Source organism: Numida meleagris, chromosome 8 (assembly GCF_002078875.1).
Source record: "Numida meleagris isolate 19003 breed g44 Domestic line chromosome 8, NumMel1.0, whole genome shotgun sequence".
Taxonomy (NCBI): domain Eukaryota; kingdom Metazoa; phylum Chordata; class Aves; order Galliformes; family Numididae; genus Numida; species Numida meleagris.
In genome coordinates this window covers 7315582-7338543 of record NC_034416.1, presented here as the reverse complement: position 1 = coordinate 7338543, position 22962 = coordinate 7315582, and the positions used below count along the sequence as shown (strand labels likewise).

The 22962-nt window shown below is 35.7% G+C and overlaps 1 long non-coding RNA gene across 1 annotated transcript; it reads left to right on the top strand.

Moving 5' to 3' along the window:
* On the top strand, window positions 18525-20939 carry LOC110402993. Its single transcript, XR_002441439.1, has 3 exons — window positions 18525-18605; window positions 20117-20198; window positions 20569-20939. It is a non-coding gene; the product is annotated as an uncharacterized LOC110402993 (long non-coding RNA).

The following is a 22962-nucleotide window of genomic DNA, read 5'->3' as shown; positions in this document are numbered from 1 at the left end:
CATCTTGCATGAAAGCTCCGTTCAAGTACTTGAAGGCTGCAATTAGGTTTCCCCAGAACATTCTCTTCTCAAAGATAAACAAGCTCAACTCCCTCAACTTATCCTCACAGGAGAGGTGCTCCAGCCCTTTGGTCATCTTCATGACCCTCCTCTGGACCCGCTCCAACAGCTCCACGTCCCTCCTGTACTAGGGGCCCCAGGCCTGAACACAGTACTCCAGAGGGGGCATCACAAGGGCAGAGTAGAGTCCCTATCCCCGCTGGCCACTCCTCTTTTGATGCAGCCCAGAATACTGTTGGCCTTCTGGGCTGGAAGTGCACACTGGTGGCTTATGTCCAGCTTCTCACCCATAAGGACTCCCGAGTCCTTCTGCACAGGGCTGCTCTCAATGGGGTTTTCTCCCAGTCTGTACTTGTTTCTGGGATTGCCCCAGTTCAGCTGCAACACCTTGCACTTGGCCTTATCAAACCCACTTTCCAACCATGTCCAGGTCCCTCTGAATGGCATCCTTCCCTTCTGTTGTGTCAGCTGCACCACTCATCTTAGCGTCATCAGCAAACTTGCTGAGGTACACTCAATCTCACTGCCTTTTATTGATAAGCATGTTGAAGAGCATCAGTCCCAAGACAGACCCCTGGGGGACACCACTCCTAACCAGCCTCCACCTGGACATAGAGCTGTTGGCAATAACCCCCCGGCTATGACCATCCATCCAATTCTTTATCCACCTAATAGTCCAGCCTTCAAATCCATATCTCTCTAATGTAGCGGTAAGGATGTGGTGTGGGACCATGTCAATGGCCTTGCACAAGTCCAAGTGGATGACATCAGTTGTCCTTCCTTTGTCCACCAAACTGTCACTCCATCATGGAAGGTCACTAGATTGGTCAGGCATAATCTGCCCTTGGTGAAGCCATGTTGGCCATCTCGGATCACCTCTGTATCTTGCATGTGCTTTAACACCTCTCCCAGGAGGATCCACTCCATGGTCCTCCCAAGCACAGATGTGAGGCTCAACAGCTCGTCATTCCTCAGATCTCCCTTTCTTGAATAGGAGATTGACGTTTCCCTTTTTCCAGTCACTGGGGACTTTGTCTGACAGCCATGATTTTTCAAATATGATGGAAAGCCTGGCAACCACATAAGCCAGTTCCTTCAGAACTCTGGGCTGCAGGTCATCCGGCCCCTTGATTTGTATATAAGTAAGCTTCACAAGGTCTACCTCCAGTGTAAGCTAACTGAATTCAGGTGGTCTGATTTAAAGTCTCAAAAGACTTTTCTTTTTGAATAATATTGTTTTATCTCATAGTTTTCTGTTATCTCTTTAACAACTAAAAATGATGGGTAAGTGATTTAAAAGAATTTTCACACTGATTGCAGTTCACATGATCTTTGTGATCTTTCTTGCAGAAAATGTAACAAAGAAAAATAAAATGTAACAGAGAAAATGTAACAGAGAAGTACAGAAAATATAACATATAAACATGTAATCTCAGTCAAGAATTTTTTTTCGGTGCTGAATCTCTTGATACAATTCCCACAGAATGCAGTCTTCACAGAGTACAGATTTTTCTAGTACTCCTCTTCATTCTCTCAATTAGTGACCATAAATAATTTCATTTTTATTATCTTCCTAGTGTATTTTTGAATTCCCTAAGGCTCTATTTTGAGTTCTAAGCTTTTGTGTATTTACATGCATCCCAAGGGGTGTTATTTTCCATCGGCCTTGCTTTACTTTTCATTGTTATGCGAAGTATGGTAAAAAAAAAAAAAAAGACACTTTCTCAGATCATTCAAAAGCTATCTGTGCTCACACATTTGCTTTAAAGCTCTGTCATCTTGCACATCTTTTTTTCCTTAAACATTGATGAAACTGAAGGCACTTTTTACCAGCTTTCTTTAGCTCATGAAAGCTATTTCCTTTTTTAGTCCAGTCTCCTATTTGTATTTCTTATGATTTAATATCACCTCATAGAGCACCTCCACCTGTGAATGTTTGACTTTATGGTTCCAGTTTTAAGTGATCAGATAAAATATATACTGTATTCCACCATCTCAGCAACATCTTTAAATAAGTGTCTGACACAGCTGAAGATGCTTTTGCAGAAAGATACAAAATTAACATGATTACTTTAACTGTCAGGTCTTGACAGCAGAATGGATCCACGGATTATCACAGATCAAATCCATTTAAACTAATCCAGCATATGCCATAATTACACCAACCTGTGCATTTGCTTTGAGCAGTATCTGCCTAGGTACATGAAAAGTTGATGAGAACAACTAACTTCTAGTTGTCACAGAAATGCCAGTTCATCATTCCACACTCTCATTAAAGGTTTGGCTACCAGAGATAACACAATATCATCTGAAATGCTAAACATCATTAATAGTATGCATACTTTTTCATCTATCCACAAAAAAAAAAAAAAGAAAAAAAGAAAAAAATCTATCCACATAGATTCTACATTAAAAAAAAAAACTGATCCAAGACAATACATATGGTAATTTTAAACACACACCAAAAAAAAAAAGTGAAAATATTGGAAGGAAACTTTTGTAATAATAAAAGGATAGATCCAACAATATGGAATAAAAAAAAAACAAAAACAAAAACAAAAATAAACAGAAGAAGCTAAGTATAACCAATTTCAGTTTTTAAGCAAAGTATTAGTATTAACTCAAATGATATGCACTCTTAATGAATATGCCAAGAAAACATAAAACCAGGTACAAGCATATGGAAGCAAAAGATGATTATTTAATCTTGCTGGCTAGCTGCAGTAGCAGATATTTTGATTGTTAATTTCATAGTGATATTGCCAACTGATCTGTAACTAAAAAAGAGCACCTTCAGCTCTGTAAAGCAGATAATCCAAAGAACAATGGAAAGATATCCTACAGAGTAATCTTCAGTTTCCCATTTTTGCACAGCTATGTTGGGCAAACCTTGATTTTACTTCCTCAACAATCCTACCATTAAACCAGGCTAAATTAGGAGTTTTACTATAAAAGTACATAGTACTACATATGTCACTGCCTTCCACCCATGAAAAAAAATATTTCTTTTTGTACAAACCACGTGCTTCGTAAAGCCAAAAACCCTGATGCTGAACTGCAGAACCATTCTTTTGTCCTCTTCTTAGTGACTGTGCTATTAGTGTAATCACTTTGAGACCTGACATACACATCCTGCTCTAGGTGTTTCATGATAATGATGCTTTGTATTTCCAGCAGTAGAAAAATATTTGAATTCTAGAAATAGTTTATTTTTGTTTAGCTGCTATTCATTTTTTCATAAAAGGTAATTCTGTGCCAATGTAATCTGATAGGTTAAGAGCACTAGAATATGTATGGTACTTCTAAAATAACTATGTAAAAGTGACACCCTCTTACATATGCACACTTCATTGCTTTTACTGCGTTTCGTTCCTATTAGCTTTGCAAAGCCAGCATATCAACGGGAAAAAAAATTGCTAGATACCACTCAAGGCATTTTCAAAAATGTTAATTGCACTTAAAAAAAAAAAAAATCTTATTTAAAAACTGCAAGCCAGAAAAAAAAAAATACTTGACTTCGGGTCTGCAAGATTTCTGACTATAAACATTATTTTACTTCTTCCTTTTTCAGATTAAAGAAGTATGATCTGGAAGTTACTGAATTACCATAGATTTGAAACACAATGGCATGAAACAGTTTTTTTCAGGCTGATTGCTTCAGACTATCATTTAATTTTATTTCTACCTCTAGGAAACAAGCTAACAAACGAGGCACCATATCTGTGCATCAATACTTCTCAAAGTGTGAGTGTACTTTATCCTGTATGCCCTGTGCTGTGAAATTCTGAGCTGATACAGGAATGCCATTCCAGCACTTACTGCAAACAAAATGTAGAGTTATCAGTCCTAACTCTATGAAGATATCAGAGCAGGATATTTAAATTCATATACTTAATTGTTAAGATAACCACTCTTACAGCAAAAAGACAACAAACTTACACAAACAGACCATGCTCTCGGATGTGTAAAAACAAGCAACTCCCACATAGGCTGATTTCTGTGCAACTGAAACCTTTATTTGGCTTGTAGAACCATCCATGTGGGCTGAAAGATTTTTCTTAAAACATGTTTTGTTTTGAAATCCTTAAGTTATATTTTGGATGCAGTCATATTGATTACTGCTATGTCCTGAATATATTTTCTGCATCTTTTCAGGGATTGCAGTAATAGCCGTCCAGGGAATGACAGGGAAAATGCTCAACTTTCTCAATTTCCTCTATCTGCTGCACATTATTTTAATCTGTCTACCACTGTTGATGTGCTAATAGTAAAAGAAAAGCTTACCCTAATAAAAAGTAGAGATATTTATTCTTAACTGCACATGATTTGAAAACAAAACAAAAAAAAATCTGCAAATACATCTGTTACGACAATTCTATTTCACAGAATAAAATTCTGTACCAGAAACTATTATGAGAGATGTTCAGAGATGTAATAATATTTTAAACATCAGGATATACCATAAAGCATTACAGAAAAATTTAATCCAGCCATAATACAAAACTGGATAAGAAAAGCTAACTGTGCATACATAATCAATAATGTGGTGTGTGCCAGTTTAATAGGATATATAAAAGTTTTATTTTCTTTCCCAAAGCGTCACTTTAGAAAAAAAATCAGCCCTTAAAAAAATTAGCCCTTCTCTAAGCTTACCAAAGTGATCATTAAACATTACAAACTTAAAAAAAGCACATGTAGAATTATTTTTAAATTATTCTATTTTTTAGAACTTTTCTCCCTGTGTACTTGATAAAGCTTTTTTTTTTTTTTTTTTTTCTGTAACACTTACTGCAACAAAGAAATGATTTTTAAAGGCTGACAAAAAATATGGAAGCATTTTGCTTTTACCTCTAAATTGCCTTCATTACATAGTTAATGATCATTTTAGGGAATCCAAATCAGAGATGTCAGTGACTGGTCGTGATGTTCATCTTTCCTACTGAAAGCTTGCTGTAGGTCCACATGGAGCCTAATAGTTTAGGAATGGCCCTGAGACAGAAGAAATGTTTATAGTGGTACAGTATACATATCCCCACAGCTTAAGGGATTTAAGAAACAGTGCAATTTGTGCCAATTCCTATTGATTTCTGCAGCTCACAGTTCATGCCTGTTAGACAAGAATGAAATATTCCACAGAAAAAGGCAAAGAACACTCTACTAACCTACTGACCGTTCTCTGAATGGAGGTCAAAAAGGTATGCAATACCATCCAGCAATTAATCATATACCAGTACAACCCACTGGATTATTCATACAATCTATGAGCTGTATTAGGAGTAGTAATTGTCAGTTTGACCACCCTTGACAACTGCATAATAATAGCAATAACAATAAAAGAAATACCTACAAAGCGTTACTAGAGACTGCAAGTTAAGAAATTTAAAGATATAATTAACAGACTGATACCTTTTTGTAAAAGTCTGCTACTAAAAACTTGAAAAGAATGAGTACCTTTGCAAGTGGGAAAGAAGGAGAACTCAGCTTCGCCTTAATTCACCTTAATTTGAACAGGGCATGACAAGTTAATTGCTCTAAACTGAACTGGAAAAAAAAAAAAGGCTAATTTTGCATGAAGATTTTGGTGGGAAGGGCAGTGAAAGGTAGAAACAGGTGGGCTCTGGAATCTCTGGCTTCTCCATTGAGAACACACCCTAGGACTGCACCAGCCAACTAGGGTACTCCCATGGAATGCCCAGGCATGGTTCATGCAACTGACTGCAAGCACTAGGAACCATCAACAGTTGGCAAGAGGAACTAGGTAAACCTGTTTGGAGAGAGTTTAACCACCCAGACTTATGCCAGGCAGTACTAATTTATCTAAGGGGCAAAGAACACAGCCTAGTGTATTTCGAATAGTAACACAAATGTAATTTCTAGGTTCTCACAGCCCAATTCTGTAATATGTTCTACGCTGTTCTCTAAGACATAGTCATAAAGCAACATCAAGAAGAAACCCAATAGATGAGTTTTGAAAAGAAATTATTCAGTTGCTCAAAGGAGCAGAAATTGTTAAAGACGATTAAGCAGAACAAGTAATAGCGTAACTTCTTCCATCTTCAGGTCACCAATTTAAACTAGATCCAGCTCAGTGGTGACTGGAACTCATTACCATTTGAAAGCTTTGCAAGATAAATCACTTATCTTTGTCAATAGCTTCTAATGGCAAGATGTAAGCATCACTATGCCTGGCATTCTCTGGTGTTATTAATGTTAGTGTAACTAGGGCAGAGGCCAAAGATCTAGTTTTATACTCAGATTAAACTCCTGTTGGCACTTGCAGTCAGAACCCCAGCTTTTGACTGCAATGTAAACTGGTCATCTCTAATGAAATGAGGTCACCTCTCCTTACCTATAGCAACAGTTTATGCCTACAGGGATGAAATTCTCACACATTAAGTAGAGACTGAACTCCTGCACATATTTAGTGCTGATACTTCCAGGTTCAAAAATACATGAAGCAAAAAGGTGACAACTGCGAAAAGTCAATAGCTTTGCTACTTTTCTACTACTGTTTTCCATCACCAAGTTCAATTTAAGATTAGCCTATCTCTTGGAGATAAAGGAGACCAAATTAAGAGTGTAGTTTGGTCGACATCAGGAATAATGGTGGTAGTGAAGACTTTGAAAGTTGGAAGCTTAGGAGAGGTGAAATGATGGGCAAGGTATCAGGGAAAATAGCGAGATTTAATTTCCCGAGTCTGGCTACTTGAGTATTCTTTAGGCAGTTAGAACAATTTCAAGACAATAAAGAAAGGAGCAGCAATAACTGAAATGGTAAGCAATTCAGCTGATCAGGAAGATCTGAACAGAAAGTGAGTCCAGGGAAATACAATGCTAATTTGAGTTTAAAAGGAACTAATATCAAGTAGAATTTATTTATAAAAATTACCCTGATTTATCTTAAATTATTTCCTTCCTTCCTCAACCAAAGTTCCTGTTGTTGTTTATACAGAACCAATGTACATTACACAATTCCCTTGTGTATACTTTGAGGTTTTAGAAGTATAGAAGTAAATATATTATTAAGTGTTAAAATAGTAACAAAAGATGAAAATCACGTCTAGCACTGACTGTACCAAGTGAGCCTAACATTGTTACATATTAAATACTCAGAACAGCAGACTACAGCATCTTTAACATGGGGTGCTTAAAACCTGAATTTTTATTCTCTTAATGATCTGTAACTTTTTCTATCACTCGTTCCTGCAGTTATGGACAAATTATGCCACTGAACCCAGTAATGAGAAAACCTGTGAGCAGTTTGAGATATTTAGTTTAAATAGAGAAGACAAAACAAAGAAAACCCAGTTTTACACTTTTCTTTGTGGAGGGCTGTGTGTTAAATAATATCAGTTAACCTACATCAGAGACAGTGTTGTGGTTTAACCAGGCAGGTGGCTGAGCACCGCACAGTCATTCGCTCACTCCTCCCTTGCCAGAGGGATAGGGAAGACAATCAGGAAAAACAAAGTAGAACTCATGGGTTGAGATAAAACTATTTACTAAGACAGAGAGAGAAGGATAAGGATAACATTTATGAGTATATATATCTATGTGAGTGTATGTAACAAGTGATGCCCAAGCAACCGTTCACCACTCCCGACTGATGCCTGGCTGGCTCCAAGAGCAGTGGAAGACCCAGACGAACTCCAACCTCCTTCAAAACTCCTTCTGCTTGATGTCATATGGTATGAAATATCCCTTTGGCCACTTTAAGTCAGCTGTCCTAATTCTGTTCCCTCCCAGCTTCTTTGGCCCTTCTCTGAGAATGGCTTTGGCTGTATACAACACTGGTTAGCAGCAACTATAAACATCAGTGTGTTATCAACATTGTTTTTCTTCTAGAACAAAAACATAGCATCATACCAGACACTCTGAAGAAAACAATTCCATCCCAGCTGAAACTAAGAGAGTCAGCTTTCCTTCTAGCATCTTAACAGACTGTCTGAAAGAAGGCCATGTGGAATTAAATCTCCTTGCTGTTGCTGAGCCAGGCTGTCAAGGCAGGGAAACTGAACGATCCATGAGCACATTCCCTAATGTTATGAATAGCAAACTAGCAACAATGAATTCTTCTCACTGAGTTTACATTGGAGACAGTATTAAGCAGGTCAAAAATAAAAGCTGGGATAAAAGCCTATTAGACTGCTTCTGTTTTCATATTATGTAAATCAAAGCCTGAATGAGTAACTTTTAAGTACAGTACTTTCTGCTATGGTGACCTGATAGGTAAACTTCTGCTCTTCTCTCAACCAATACTCTTAATTCAAGACAGAAAACTTCACTGTTCACTTTCCCTTTGACAAATATCTTGTTTGGTTGAAATCAGCCTCCAATCAGATGCTGAAATCAGACACTTAGAAGAGAATGCCACTATCTTCTCCAAAACTGATTTTCTTCCTTAAATAATCTCATCATTAATCATGCATAATCTTAATCTCAATTTCCTTTCAAGATCATAGTGACAATATCCCATTATTGATATCTACATAAACCTGCATTATCAAAAATGTATGAAGACAACAAATATTATTCTGCATTTTCTTTATAAACTAACACCTATGGAATCTAGTATTGTGTTCCCACAGGAACACAAAATATCAAACCTTCTTGTTCTCCTCAGAATCAAGAAAAGATCCAAATCTTTACACATTTCATTCTGTAGGCTGTGTCCAAATAAAGATTAATTTATTATTCCATCTTATGTTTTAAAATTATTTTACTGTCATCTGCTCTAATAAAGGATTTTGGTCTGTTACATCAGTTTCAGACTCCAGCTGGATCCTTTGCAGAATTAAAAATGCTCTACCATCACCCAGAGCTACTGGGCACTGGATATGATATTGTGTAGAAGATCAAAAACTGAGTAACTTGAAACAAAGAACCAGAGTGGTCAGCAGTAAGTCTGCAAAATTTGAAGTAAAAGGTTTTCTTCTCGAAAAAATCTCCTGTACAAGCCTTAAGCTTCAGGAAAGTCTTCAGATGTGTGCAGCCAAGGTAGCCCTAAGGGAGCTCAGTTAAACTACAGAAAGCAAATGGTCTGATATATTATTGATGAGCTACAGCAAACACAAAAAAGAACACTAAATTCTTGTCACCTGTAAATGGACTAGATGTGCTAGACACCATGTAAATGGACTAGACTGTCCTAGACAATCTATTATATACAATTATATACAATATATATTATATAATTATTTTTATAATTAATACAATTATATACATTATATATTATCATATGTTACATATTATTATTAAACATATATTATATAATTATATATAATTACATATAATTATTTTATATATAAATAACAATTATATACATATATACATATACAATCTATCTAACAATATACAATCTATATAACGAACAATTTATTGTTTCCATGAATTAATTTAATCCTTAAGAATTGAGACTTTAATGTAACTGGGCAGGCAGAGGCAAAAATACAGCCAGGCGAAAGTGAGCTTCTTCACAGTTCCTTGCTCCTACACATGCATCTGACCTACGCACATATACACTTCCAGACCAAAATCCCATCTAACAATACATGGTAGTTCTGTGAATTAAACTGAAGTACAAAGGGACTAAATTAATTCTCAGTTGCAACACTATTTTGAGCAAGGACTTTGACAATATATTTTCAGAAATGCAGAGCAAGAACAAAATCTACCAATTTTACAGCCTGCACTGAAACAAAATGGAACTAACAGAAATCAAAAACCACAATGAAAAGCACAAGAAGCTATGTTATATCCTAGAGCTCTGGAATTTGTTTGCCTTTACAGCAAGTTTGATGGGTTGTTCATGAAACTACCTACGTAACTTTCTAGGTTTAATTTCTCCCTTATTATGAGGGCTACTCTGCAAGTAATGCCTCCTGTTTTATTATACTGGCTCACAACATCAGAGGCGGATGTTGGTGGTATGGCAGAAGAGGTTGAATCTTCCCACCAACATTCCGTTGTGTGTTGTTGCCATGTGACACATGGCAGCAGAGGACAGACAGTCTGACAGAATGGCATCTGACATGGAAATGAGTATGAAGCAAACAGGTGGAACTGAATTCCTCCATGGAGAAAAAAATTGCACTCACTGACATTCATCGATGCTTGCTAAATGTTTATGGAGAGCAGTGGATGTCAGCACAGTGAGGCAGTGGGCGTAAAATGGGTGCATTTTGGCAGTGGCAACAGTGACAGTGGTTCACCTCCACTGGTGCAGATTTGTACACGTGCGACACGCAGGCTCTTGTTGATTGCTAGCTAAAATGCATAGATCATGCTGGTGACTAAGCTGAAAAATAGTGGTTTGTAGCTGAATATTTGCTCTATCAGATAGTGTTATTGTGCTCTTTGTGTCTATTGTAGTTTCCAAAGAAATAAATAGGAGGCATTACTTTTGGGGCAACCTACATTTAAAAAAATGACACTAACGTAGCTCAACGTATTTCCTAACATTTGCTTTTTTTCTAGGACAGCTACAAGAGTTGAATGAGTAATTGAAAACACCTTTATAAGCAAACTACTTCTTCACAGAGAACCACACACAATTGGACAATAAGCCAAGGAAGCTTTAAGTCTGACAGCTAACAGTGACTGTGTATAGCAGGATTACATGTAACAAACAGAGAAATGCTAACATGCTTTTTTGAACAATGCTCCTTTTACAAATTAAAGTGAATTTTCATACTGGACTTCAACTGCCAAGTTTTCTGTAGAGACTGTTCATCTCTCACTTCAACCATATAAATCACTTTACTTTAATTACTGTTCATATAAAGTTATCCATAACACATAACTTTTCCCCCCAACCACAAGAGAATCTAATGGCAGTTTATATTAACATTTTATGATTGTGTTCATTTAAGTTTTGACTAAGCATTGTTAAATTACAAGTCTAATACACAGAAAGCTTAGAAACTATAATAAAAACTTTCACCAGTTCATTAACAAATACTAAGTAGGTTCGTTACATTAAAAAATTGTTTTTAAAAAAGTGCATACTGTCCTAACATAAGCCAACTTAAATGGATATATTAAAGAAATAACAAAAAGGCACTCAGACACTTCTCCAACAATCTGAATCCTTTTTCAATTCAGTCAAACTCACACATTTCTTTTGCTGAAGTTAAATATTCATTCATGCCTTTCACTCAAAATGAAGGTGTGAAAATAGGATTTTCAGAGTCATGGAACATTTTCTGTAATATCCTCTTCTTTTCAACAGGAAAGAAACTTTAGGCTGATAAACTCTAGTCCAGAAGTGGTATTTGTAACACCCACATCAGAAAGAGAATACGCACCACATTGAACTTAAGGGTCAAACATCAGGGCACTGAAATCTTTTTCCCCCAGCACTGCATTGCGCAAACCCCCTTACGGCTTTTGCCCTTAAACTCTTAATTTTCTAAATACCTTCTCTTCATGTTTCATAGACCAAGAAATACTACTACAACCTTTCAGAAATTGTTATTATTAAAATACATTGCTTATGTCCTTCAAACTGCTTAATGCTATTGGCTAAGCCACTGCATCCTATATGGACTTAAATATACCATAATAATGATATTATTCAATTTTCATATAATAAAACCACACATTTATAAATTTTCATACCATATGCAATAGGACCACTGCATTCACAGTGGAATATTCCTAACAAGAGGAGCAGACTTGTGTTATGTCTAGACATCAGATACAAAAATAAAAGTAATTATCAGTAAGATGCTAGTAGCAATCCAGCCATCTTCAGGGGAAGGAAAAAAAAAATAAAAAGAGGGAAAAAAAAGAAAAGCATAGATCATATATTTAACTTTTTCCATTAATAAGGTTGTTTCTCTATTTTCTTCTCCTGAACTTTACTTACAAAGCCCACAGGCTATAACCTGACATTTGTAAGTAGTACTTTCCAGTGGAAGCAAAGAGAAACTCTGTTTATAAACATATGGTGCATTATGTTCAAAAACATAGGAAAAGCTTCTGAATTTTGTAAAAACAATAGAATTCTTATCCAGACAAGATTTGCTTCAATAGCAGAAAACATACCCAAAACATTAAAGGACAATTCTTTGAATCTTTTTCTTACACAGTCCTGATACCTCCAGTAAAACAGACTTTTTGAGCGCTTTGATTAAGTCTACTTATCAATTTCACACAAAGCTGCACATGGATGAGCTACTTTTCTAGCCAAAGGGCTGGAGAAACTCACAGTCAAAGCTTCCAGTTTCAAAACTCCCACCAATAAGGCAATGGAGAACATAGGATGCTTCAAATTTAGCAGAGAAAAATATATACATTGTGCTGTATCTTACATAGATAAATGAAAATACAAGCATCTCAACAACAACAAAAAAGAGAGCTACAATCAAGTGAAGCATAATATTCTGCTGTAATCAAGAAGGTGGTGGAATTGTGTTGATTGCACTACAGTGTCATGGAAGAAGAAATCATATATTAAATACTGCCAAATAAAGTACTTCATTTCAACACTGAATAATGAATGCATTTTCCTGAGAGCCAACATTTACATTCTATATTAGATACTAATCTAATCAATAAATATATATTTAAGATAAATGATTTTTTTAACATCAAAAATTTCAAGTTTTAACTGGAACAAGATCAGCTTTTGTATAATGATAACATCTGAGATTTTGTATTTCATAAGGGTCCATAGGAAAGGCAATTTCCAGAAGGAAGGGACACTGAAAGAGAGTCTCAGAAAAAAAAGAGATTTGGCACTCATTGAATGTACACTATTCCATTCAAATACTGGCTGCTGAGCTCTTTGTGTTTTAGCATGCTACTCTCCCTAAAAAGGAAGAAAACTGACATCAAGCCTCACCCAAAATCACTACAATCCTGGGTTTCACCATAAATTCTGGGGGAAAAAGGGCAAATCTATGCTCATCCCATTTGCTCCCTATCTGAAATTTTATGTTTGAACTTCCTCTCAACACTGAAAATTGTACTAAATCTAGGAAGAAAAACAGTCTTTAATATTCTACACTGAGGAAAAAGCAACTATATAAATCAAAAGGCTGACTGATCAGTATAGAGATTTTTAATAGAATAAATATCAACGGGAGCATACCATATGGATCAAAGTGCTTTTCACATATGTTGGTTTTTTTCATTTGAAAAGTAACATATGTGAGAGGATGCATAAAAAGTGGTTTCTGAAGGTCTCATCTGGCTTATTTTTAATTGGAATACTATTAAATTTTCTATCTAGCTGAATAACAGCTGACATTGCTTCACTAAGTATAACTGTCAGTTATAGATTGACAGACTTGGATTCAATTTTCTTTGACTATGAAAGGTATAGCTAAAATAACTGCAATAAGAGGAGAATGAGGAAAGCACAGTATGAAATACACATTTGCATGGAAGGCTATATATTTGTATATCATACTTATATGCTTATAATTTTACTGGGCCTTGAAAATCAAAGCATTTCATAACTTCAGGACAGCCAAAAAATATTTAATCAAAGGTACCCATTTAGAAAGTCACAACTCTACATCTCCAAACAAGTAATTTTTGGATACAATTTAATTCTCCAGTATATACTTCATTATAATTTGTCAGAAATTTGCCCAATTCTTGTAAATCTATACCTTGACTTCATTATTTTAATTAAGTTACCATTGTTAGTGAGATAAATATCAGGACTGCATTTCCATTACTACCAGTATTATTATGTCAGAAATATAGCTACATGTTGTCTCTGTGGAAATGTATATGTTTTCTGTGTAATGGTACTATAAAAATAACTAAAAATTGATAAATGAGAGTACATTAATTATATTTAAGCTATTATATATGATTAATTATTCTTTAATTATACTTAGCTTTTATGCATTTAATGTTTATATGACTACTCTCAAAGAAACAAAACCTAATAATAAGGAATCTACCAGTAGACTCCTTCAGCCTCTAGACCAAAATGTAGATGCTTCTTTGTCATGTATATAAGAAACTGGGAGTGCTACTTCTCTTTATAAGTTATTGTTCTCATTTAAAAGTGTATAATCCAGTAATTCTTAGCAAGGGAAGGATTTTTTTTAGATTAAATTATACATATGTCTTTAATGCTGCTGCTAATAAATTTGAAAAGTTCCTGTATGTATCTTTATAACCTGCAAATGAATTATTTTGTTTTCTGAAGAAAAGGATTATGATATATGAATCCTCTCAAAGATCCTAAGTCAGGTACTAAACAGAAACCTTAACTAGAGCTGACATAGTGTTAAGAATGATGCCAAGGCACTGCATAATAAGTGGCTGTTTCTATGAGCAAATGTCTGGGCCAGCTCAGTTCCATTAATGTTTTACTCCATTATCTGAGAGCTGACATCTTTTCAGTAATTACTGCAGATGATACCACCTCCAGTGTAATTAAAGAACGATTATTTAGAGTGAAGTGAGCCAAGATCATCCCTATTCTCTGTTTAGGCCAAAGCCAAAGAAGGGTTTGTCAAATAAAATGGATGTTTTGCATTAGGGAGCAAAAAAAGGGTGATGTAAAGAGTCAAGTAATTTGATGGGCAACGCTGTAGTGGAATTAATTCAATATGTTCAATATGGTCAGTTCCATGTGTAGTAATATTGGACAGATGGGTATGATAGCTATGTACATTCACTGCCTTTGCATTACTGATTCGGTACTTACAAAGCAAATCTCAGACAGTTCTTGGCATGTTGCCCAGTGAGGGAAAGACTGGAAGCAAAACACATTAAATGCTCCTGCAAATCTACATACTCTGCAATCCTTCTGAAATGAGCCTCTTTCAAAATGACCCTTTGGACACCAACCAAAAAAATAATCATCATAACATGAGCCTATAAACTTTTCAGATTAACGGTTAAATAATAATGAATGGGAACTGAAAGGAGCAATTCACTTTGACTGAATACTAAAGAGACAAGGTTGGAAAAATCCTTTGTTTTTGACAGTAACTAGGTGTAAGGACTAATTACATCTCTTACTTAAAACATAAATTGCATGCTTTAAGGAATTATTTAACAGAAGAATTCAGCTAATGAATGCACTCCATCAGACCTAGGAAGGCAAATGATAACAACTGACCAAAACATATGATTCCTAATGCATCAGAGTTTAGTGTTTCTACAGCAAAAGTCATGTTTGGTCAACTAGAGATAACAAGTTTTTCCCTTCAGAAGCTCACAGACATTGATTCTCACACATGCAGGGAATGATGCAGAAACAGTCGCAGTAATTTTAGCTCTATGGACAGTACAGCCATTTTTTCAGGCATTTGGATGTGACTCCTATAAACATCAGCCACAGAAGACAGTTAGGTTCTTATTTCCTAAAACTGCTGTTTTCAGCAAGTAACCTCAGAACCTCTAAGCCAAACAATTGGAAACAATAAAGCCCAAGTAAGCACTTCAGCATGTGCACGAGTTTCATCTTGCAGCCATTCTAGATATGAGATATATTTTGTATGAGAATGTCTCAGAGCAACATTTGCAACCATTCAGCAGCCTAGGTGATGCTGCACTTAGTGAAGATCAAAGTCTAGTGTCAAAGTTCTCTGCATAATACATATAAACTGAATGCAGCAACTACAGAAATAACATCCAATACATGTTTCTGATGCACTTAATATGATTTTAGTGCATGATTTACATCCATTTAGTTCAAGAAACATGTGTAACAGTATTCAGCAGCTCAGTACATGAGAAAAAAAGCATGGCCTCAGACGAGTAATGAAAAACATTCACAATGTTTTTCATATAAAATGCCTTAGCTTTAATTCTTCTTTTTGAAATGACTTGAGTTTCTTCATTTAAGACTGCTCTGAATTTTCAATACTTAGACAGAGATACCACACTAAGCACCCTATAACTCCAATTCAATTGAATGCATTGTCCAGTGAAGAGGAGACAGGCAGAAGCAAATTACAAAAATATAATTGAAAAGTGCAGAGATGACAGTGATCTGCAGCTAGGACCATCACTGTGCTCACAATGGAATGGGCACTGTGCAGAGTCCACTTGTCTTGGTTAATGTGATCGCAAGTACCTGAACCTCATATTGCTTCATCATGTATTATTCACATTACTCAGAAGCACAGCTAGACTCAAACCTAACCACCAAAGCAAGTTATTTAACTATTTTCTACCACTTCCTTTCTTCCTGATACAAAAAAAAAGCTCTTTTTTCATCCAAATCAGCTATCAGTTGACATCCTTAATATTACTGGTGAGTGTTTTCAGAACTTCAGATACAAAGAAATAGATAATACATATGGTAATGTTTAAAATACTTTCCCTTGTATAATGTGGCTCATATTACAGCAGCTGTAGTTCTTCAATATCCATTCAGCATTTCATCCAAGCAGAAACCCTTCTTAACATAAAAATCTTGTGTCAGTATTAATTTGGCCTAAGTTCTTGCAATACTGTACAAGATCCTTGTGTTTTTTTCTTTTTCTCTGTTGGGGAGCGCTCTACATCACTTATCTGACCAATGTGCGAGACCATTAGCAAGAAATCTTTATTTTAGGAAGACTACTGAAATCTCTGCCACAAACTTTGATACTTAATTATTTATTCAAATGCTTTCTAAAAAGTTCAGTAAGTAAACTCATCCAATATCTATACTGAACTAAGCAAAATCTCATATATATACATCAAAGCTCTAAAAATACTCAGTTCTCTAGTCTTTAAATATGGCAAAAGTACAAGAATCACACAGCTTCATTTGGAGGTATCCTTTTTAATGATTTTTTTTTTTCTAGACAAAAGGAAAAGTTACCCTTAATAACTCCTGTGATTATCGTGGAAATGATAGACATGATAAATTTTTCACTGGGAATACCACCAGAGTAAGATTTAAAAAGGAATTAATATCACCCTCATTTTATACATTAAGAACTGATGTGCACGTGGGATTAAATGATGCAACTTACACAGAAGATTCTGCAGTTGAAAACTATTTTTTCACTGATGTGCTTTTTCCACTTAACGAAAAGAGTCTTCAACATCTGCCTTGCACTTTTCATTTACATAGCCTTATAGTATGGCTTCTATCTCACTTGATATCAGTGCTTGCTTTTGTAATAAAAACACTTTTAGTGTCCCTAGTAAACTGTTAACATTTTAAATCTTTAACTCATTTTCAATTACTGAATTTCTCAATTGTTGTTTGCACGCTTAGAGTGTCTTAAAACCATATTGTAATTATTTATATTGAAAAGAATTTGTTTTGTTTTTAATCCAGAAATTATTATACGTACGCAGAAATGTATTTCCATTTTGCCAGCAGGCTGCTTGCTACAACTCTGTAGCAAGCACTTCCTCAACTCATCTAGCCTTTTTTTTTTTATACCATTCTACATGTATCTACGAATGCTACCCACTGTGACTATTCTTCTAGTACGGCAAAGAAATTATGTAATTTGGAGAAAGTTATACAAATTACAAACCCATCATGAAAGATTTGGATGGGCATTTATAGCAGAATAATATGGCCAATATTTTGAGGAGCTGCTATCAGCGTTTGTGCTCCCTGTCTCTACACCTTCAACAGGTGACAAAGATCTCCATGGGACATTCTAGTATGTCTAGGCATCTCTCCAGGAACCTCTTCTGCCACTCTGAAGTCAGTCAACTGACTATCAAGCAAAAAATAAAAATAAAAAGGGTAATGATGCATATTAACTCAGACAATTTGATTTTGATTTAATTTTGCACAATGTGTAAGTTAAAAGTCACATTCAAAGCTGGTTAGATCTGACCTAGACTTTTCTAGAGATGGGAATTGGAAAGTTTATTTATAGCCTTCTTTTGAGGTTATGAAACCATAAAAACACTAGGTTTTTTGTTTTGTTTTGTTTTGTTTTAATATGAGCCTTCAACAGCAGTACCATCTTCTTCAAGAAAATTTGTGCTTTATGTAATGTGGAAAGTGGACGGTATCTTAGGCAGTGATTCTTATTTAAGTTCGTACTTAAGTTCGAAAGGGCTACATACCAAAAAGAAGTTCTTTTTCTGACATGTCACAAGAAGACTAGGGTAAGGGGATGACTTATTTTCCTCCTAATGTCATCTGATTCTGCATTTAAATGAGAAAAGCCACAGAAACTGGTATTTTTCCTAAAGAATCTTGTGGTGCCTCCAATGGGAAAATATCTACAAGTGAAAATGCAGTTGCAAAAGACAGATGTTAAATGCTAGTGCCATGGGAACTCTGTGGATTTGTTTCAACAATTGTGCAAGTCCAAAATCATTATTTCTGCTCATTGATCTTTTCTGCATATTATATGAGGATGGTTATACAGTAAGTGATCTTTTTTTAATATATAGCAAGAGAAACGTAACTATGGCTTATGAAAGTAACTTCATCAGAATCAATGCAGTCGCTAAGAAAGAACACATAAATGACTCACAGTCGTTTCATGTCATTTTAGCATTCTGGAACTGCCCTCTGTGGTTCCTTGAAGACAGATGGGAAGAAAACTGCCTTTCAGGACTATATTTGTCACTGTCAACGTTAAAAGCTTACACACTAGGTAAGTTCCTGCCTGCCCAGCACATTCTCTACAGCATGTCCCAGTGACAAGTGCAGAGGTAGAGGGCTGATAGCAGTGATGTCATGGGTGTTTCTGAGATTGGTGATAAGGAGATTGGCTCTCTGTGCCTAGATATTAGAGAGCTTGCCTGAATACCACTGGTCCCTCTGTCACAATGGAAAGCTCTAGCAGTAAATTATGAGATGTGTTGATAGTCAGTTGCCTATCATTGTAGGGAAAATGTCTTTTCCATGAGGGTGGTCAAACACTGGTACAGGCTTCCTAGGGAAGTGGTTGATGTTCAGGCTTGTCAGTGTTCAAGAGGCATTTACATAATTCTCTCATAGTTATGCTTTTTAAATTTTGCTTAGCCCTAAAATGGTCAGACAGCTGGCCTCAAGGATCTTCATAGGTCCTTTCAAACTCAACTATTCTAATTGTCCTATTCTGTGTGACTAAAATCATGGAAGAATTCAGAGAAGACAGTCTTCAATGAAAATAAGATTATTCTTAAGCTTTAGAAAATAGTGAAAGGAAAACATTCTGATCAGTATACTCACTGAACCACTCGTTCCCTCCAAAATGACACAATCTACATAGATATAATTACATGAAGAGTGTAAAAAAGAAAAAAAAAATCTTCCAGTACTTGTTGTGTAATGCACCTGACCACGTAATAAATGCATTGTATTTCTAAGGAGCTGAACTGTAGCTGTGGTTACAGAATTTTAATATTTAACCTGTTTGAGTCGTGCTTTCATATGTAAAGACCACAAACCAAAATCCTTCAATTTTGGGGCCACTTGGCATCATCAAGGATCTTTTAGACAGGGGAAGTATTATGTGCTGTCCATGTATTAACAGAATTATCACCTCAACCTTGACTGTAGTGAGGTATTTTCTGTAAGAGGGAAAAAGCTGGTAGCTCTTTATGACCCAGACTGTGGTTTTGATGCTGACCTCTTGGCTGGGAGAGTTTATCCCCCTGAGGCTGCAGCTGTGAAACAAAAGGTGTCAAGAGAGATTGAAGATGCTGCCTGCCATTGCAATGGCACATCTGCTCTAAATCCTATGAAATACATTTTAATAATTGCTTCTCTGACTACTAACTCAACAGAAATACCAACTGCTTGGGGAACCATTTGTGCTTGCAGACTACTACAGCATTTTATCCTCAGTCTGATAATCATCTTCATATTTTGTGTTAAATGCTAGCTGAAGAAAGCAATAGATTTCCATTTCAATGAAATGCAAAATCTTTAACATTTAACTGCAAACCAGCTGCAGTGAGAGAGAAAGCTATGCAGTTTTTTGTTTCCCATTGGAAACTATCTACTGTCCAGAACACTGGTCTTAATTCCTAGTAGATTTAAAATTCTATTATAGCAACCAACCATAAATACCTTTACAAGAAGCTTCAGAGCAGTTCCAATCATTAAATATATATATATTTATTTCTCCAGTTGTGCAACTCTTTCTATTAAATATTAAAACATTACTTTGCCACTCAGGTCAGTTCAAGAAACTGAGAACTCCACTGAAAGTGTCCTGCTGCCTTCCTGCTAGAACATGAGGCTGGCATGAGAATATGAGGTGAGGGGTCAGGACCAGAAACATTTTACTTGGATAGTATCTCACTTTGTTTACTGACTAGTAACATTGTAAATACATTTGCCTACAGCATGTTGGATTTGCCACAGTATAATTAAAAAAAAAAAAAAAAGAGTAAAGAGGTAGTGGAAACATTGGGATCACAGAAGTCAGTGAAACTAATGATAGATTAGTCCTGAATATCAGCATCTGAAATCAGCCAACAATCAGCCACAGGAATGATTATGGTTGCTTTATACCATTCATTAGGGTGCAACTCTCTGTGCCAATACACCCCACATTATTTATTTATTTTAAATAAAAGAGTCTGTTTCTGGTTATTTCAACTTTCTTTCTATCCCTCTGTTGACAGGATATTCCTTCATTGTATGCACAAGAGCAAAATACATAATAGTGTCAGTGACTCACAAAAACTGAAAAGCAGCAGTACAACCATGGAGTTCTCCTTCAATGAAAAAAAAATGTTTATTTTCTCTCTGGAATACTCCAACTCCCTGGCTCAGTTTAGTCCAGTATTCAAATGTCTAATAATTCCATACAACATTTTAGTTGTTGTTTCTTCCATCATCTTCAAGGTTGTACTAATACTGTTTTAAACAAGATATCAGAGCTTTAGTGTCCTCTACGAGCTACAGTGCAAAGAGAAGCAGAGTAAATTTCTTCTGTAATACATTTGCAGTATTTAATCTGGATTCATATTAACTTAAAAAAAATAAATCAACAAAAAAGCATCAGAGTCAGATTGTCAGACATAATTTATATCATACTACTTCAGAGCTAGAACTATCATCTACATTTCAATAATGTATTTAAGTGTATTATTCCACATATCATACTGTACAAATAAGCCAACTGAGTAAGAACCTCATCAGTAACAGTAGTCTCTCCATTCAATTATTTTTAAAATTTGAAATTACTTTTAAGGGAAACAGGATGATCAAGGTATTTTCAACATTGTTAGCTAAAAGCAAATTCCAAAATGCATTGCTCTAAATAGATAAAGCCCATTCATGTCTTCTATAATATTATTTTGAATTTTAAATCAAATTGAAAAGTTTAACCATTCCCAAATCAAAACACTTCATTACAATTCAATTTAGCATTAACCTATCTTGACAAGCCGCCACATTGCCTTGTAAGAGCTGTAATTTATTGGCCTTATCCTCATACATGAATTGGGTTCTTTGACCTTTGATAATGAACTGTGGAGAGCCTTTGCACTCTCAGGGTACCATTTGGTTCAGCAACAACAGCAACAAAATTAGCAGCACATCATGGGAAATCAGCTCAGAACAAAGTTCAAAACAGATAGGAAATCAAAGGATGAGGAAAGGATGTACCAAAATCTTAGAGTTAAGAACCCATTAGAAAATCAATCAACACCAGTACAAATTATGCACAGCGCATACATCAGGACAGTGAAAAATGCATTCATGTTATTCAACTACTGAATGATTCTGAACAAAGAAAGCACTTCAACAGTGTAGAAAAAGTAAACTCCAAATACTCTAGAAGTCATTTAGACAAAAAATAATGCATTTTTGAAATATATTATAAGCAAGTCTGGGAAAAAAAAAAAAAAAAAGCATTGGTTAATAGAGTACATACAATAGAGATCATATAAAAAGCAGTGTGGTAGGTTATCCATGGCATACAGCCCAGTCCCACACAGTCACTCACTTCCCCAACAGTGGAATAGGTAAATTTATCAAAAGGGCAGAAGTGAGAGTAGTTGTGGGCTGAGATAAAGACAGTTTAACAAGTAAAGCAAAATGTGTGAGTGCTGGCAGAGCAAACTAAGGAATTCATTCAGTGCTTCCCAGCAGTAGGCAGATGTTTAGCCACATCCAGAAAAGAAGGGTTTCATCTCACCTAACAGTTATTTGGAAAGAAAAATACCTTTGTTAACTCCAAACATCCTCCCCTTCCTCCTTTTTTCCCTGAGATTTTATTTCTCAGCATGACGCTATATGCCATGGGATATCCCTTTGGTCAGCTGAGGTCAGCTGTCCTGACTGTTCCCTCCCTTCCAGCCTCAAGCTCACCCCAAACCTGCTCACTGGTGGGACAGGCACTGCTCAAACACAGCTAAAGCACCGCTTTACACTGCTACCAACACCGCTTTTGTCACAAATCCAAAACAGCACTATACTGACTACTATGAAGAAAACTCATACTAGCAAAAAACATTACAGCCATTAAAAATCACTAAGAATTGAATCTGACTGCACAGTTCTAATTTTACATTAAGTTGTAAAACTGAAGAGATCAAAGTGGTTGAAGTAAGATATTACAGTATAATCCCATGAAGTTAATAGATAGTATCTGATGATAATGGCAAGCTCAAAACAGTATGCAGAAAAATCCCAATAAAGTTTGAATGGTAACCATGAAACAAAGAGAGCACCAGTTAAAACAGTAAATTTAAAAGCTATTTATCATCCAGTCCATAGAGAACTGCACAATGCCTTGTAGCATCCACAAAATACAAACTAATTCTTTCCTAAATAAAGGTGTTTCTCTATGACCGCCTCATTTGTGACGATTTTCTGCCAGTTCCAATTAACCTCAAAACAGAAAGAGAGTAAGCTGAGAATGGTAAAACACTTAGGTACAGATGCATAAAATCCTGTCCTTGGTCAGTATCTTTACATTGACTAACATTCTGTTGGATTACAACAGACATATTCATGCAAGATAGATTTTAGATAGACATCATGAATGACAGACTCGTGTGTAACCAAGA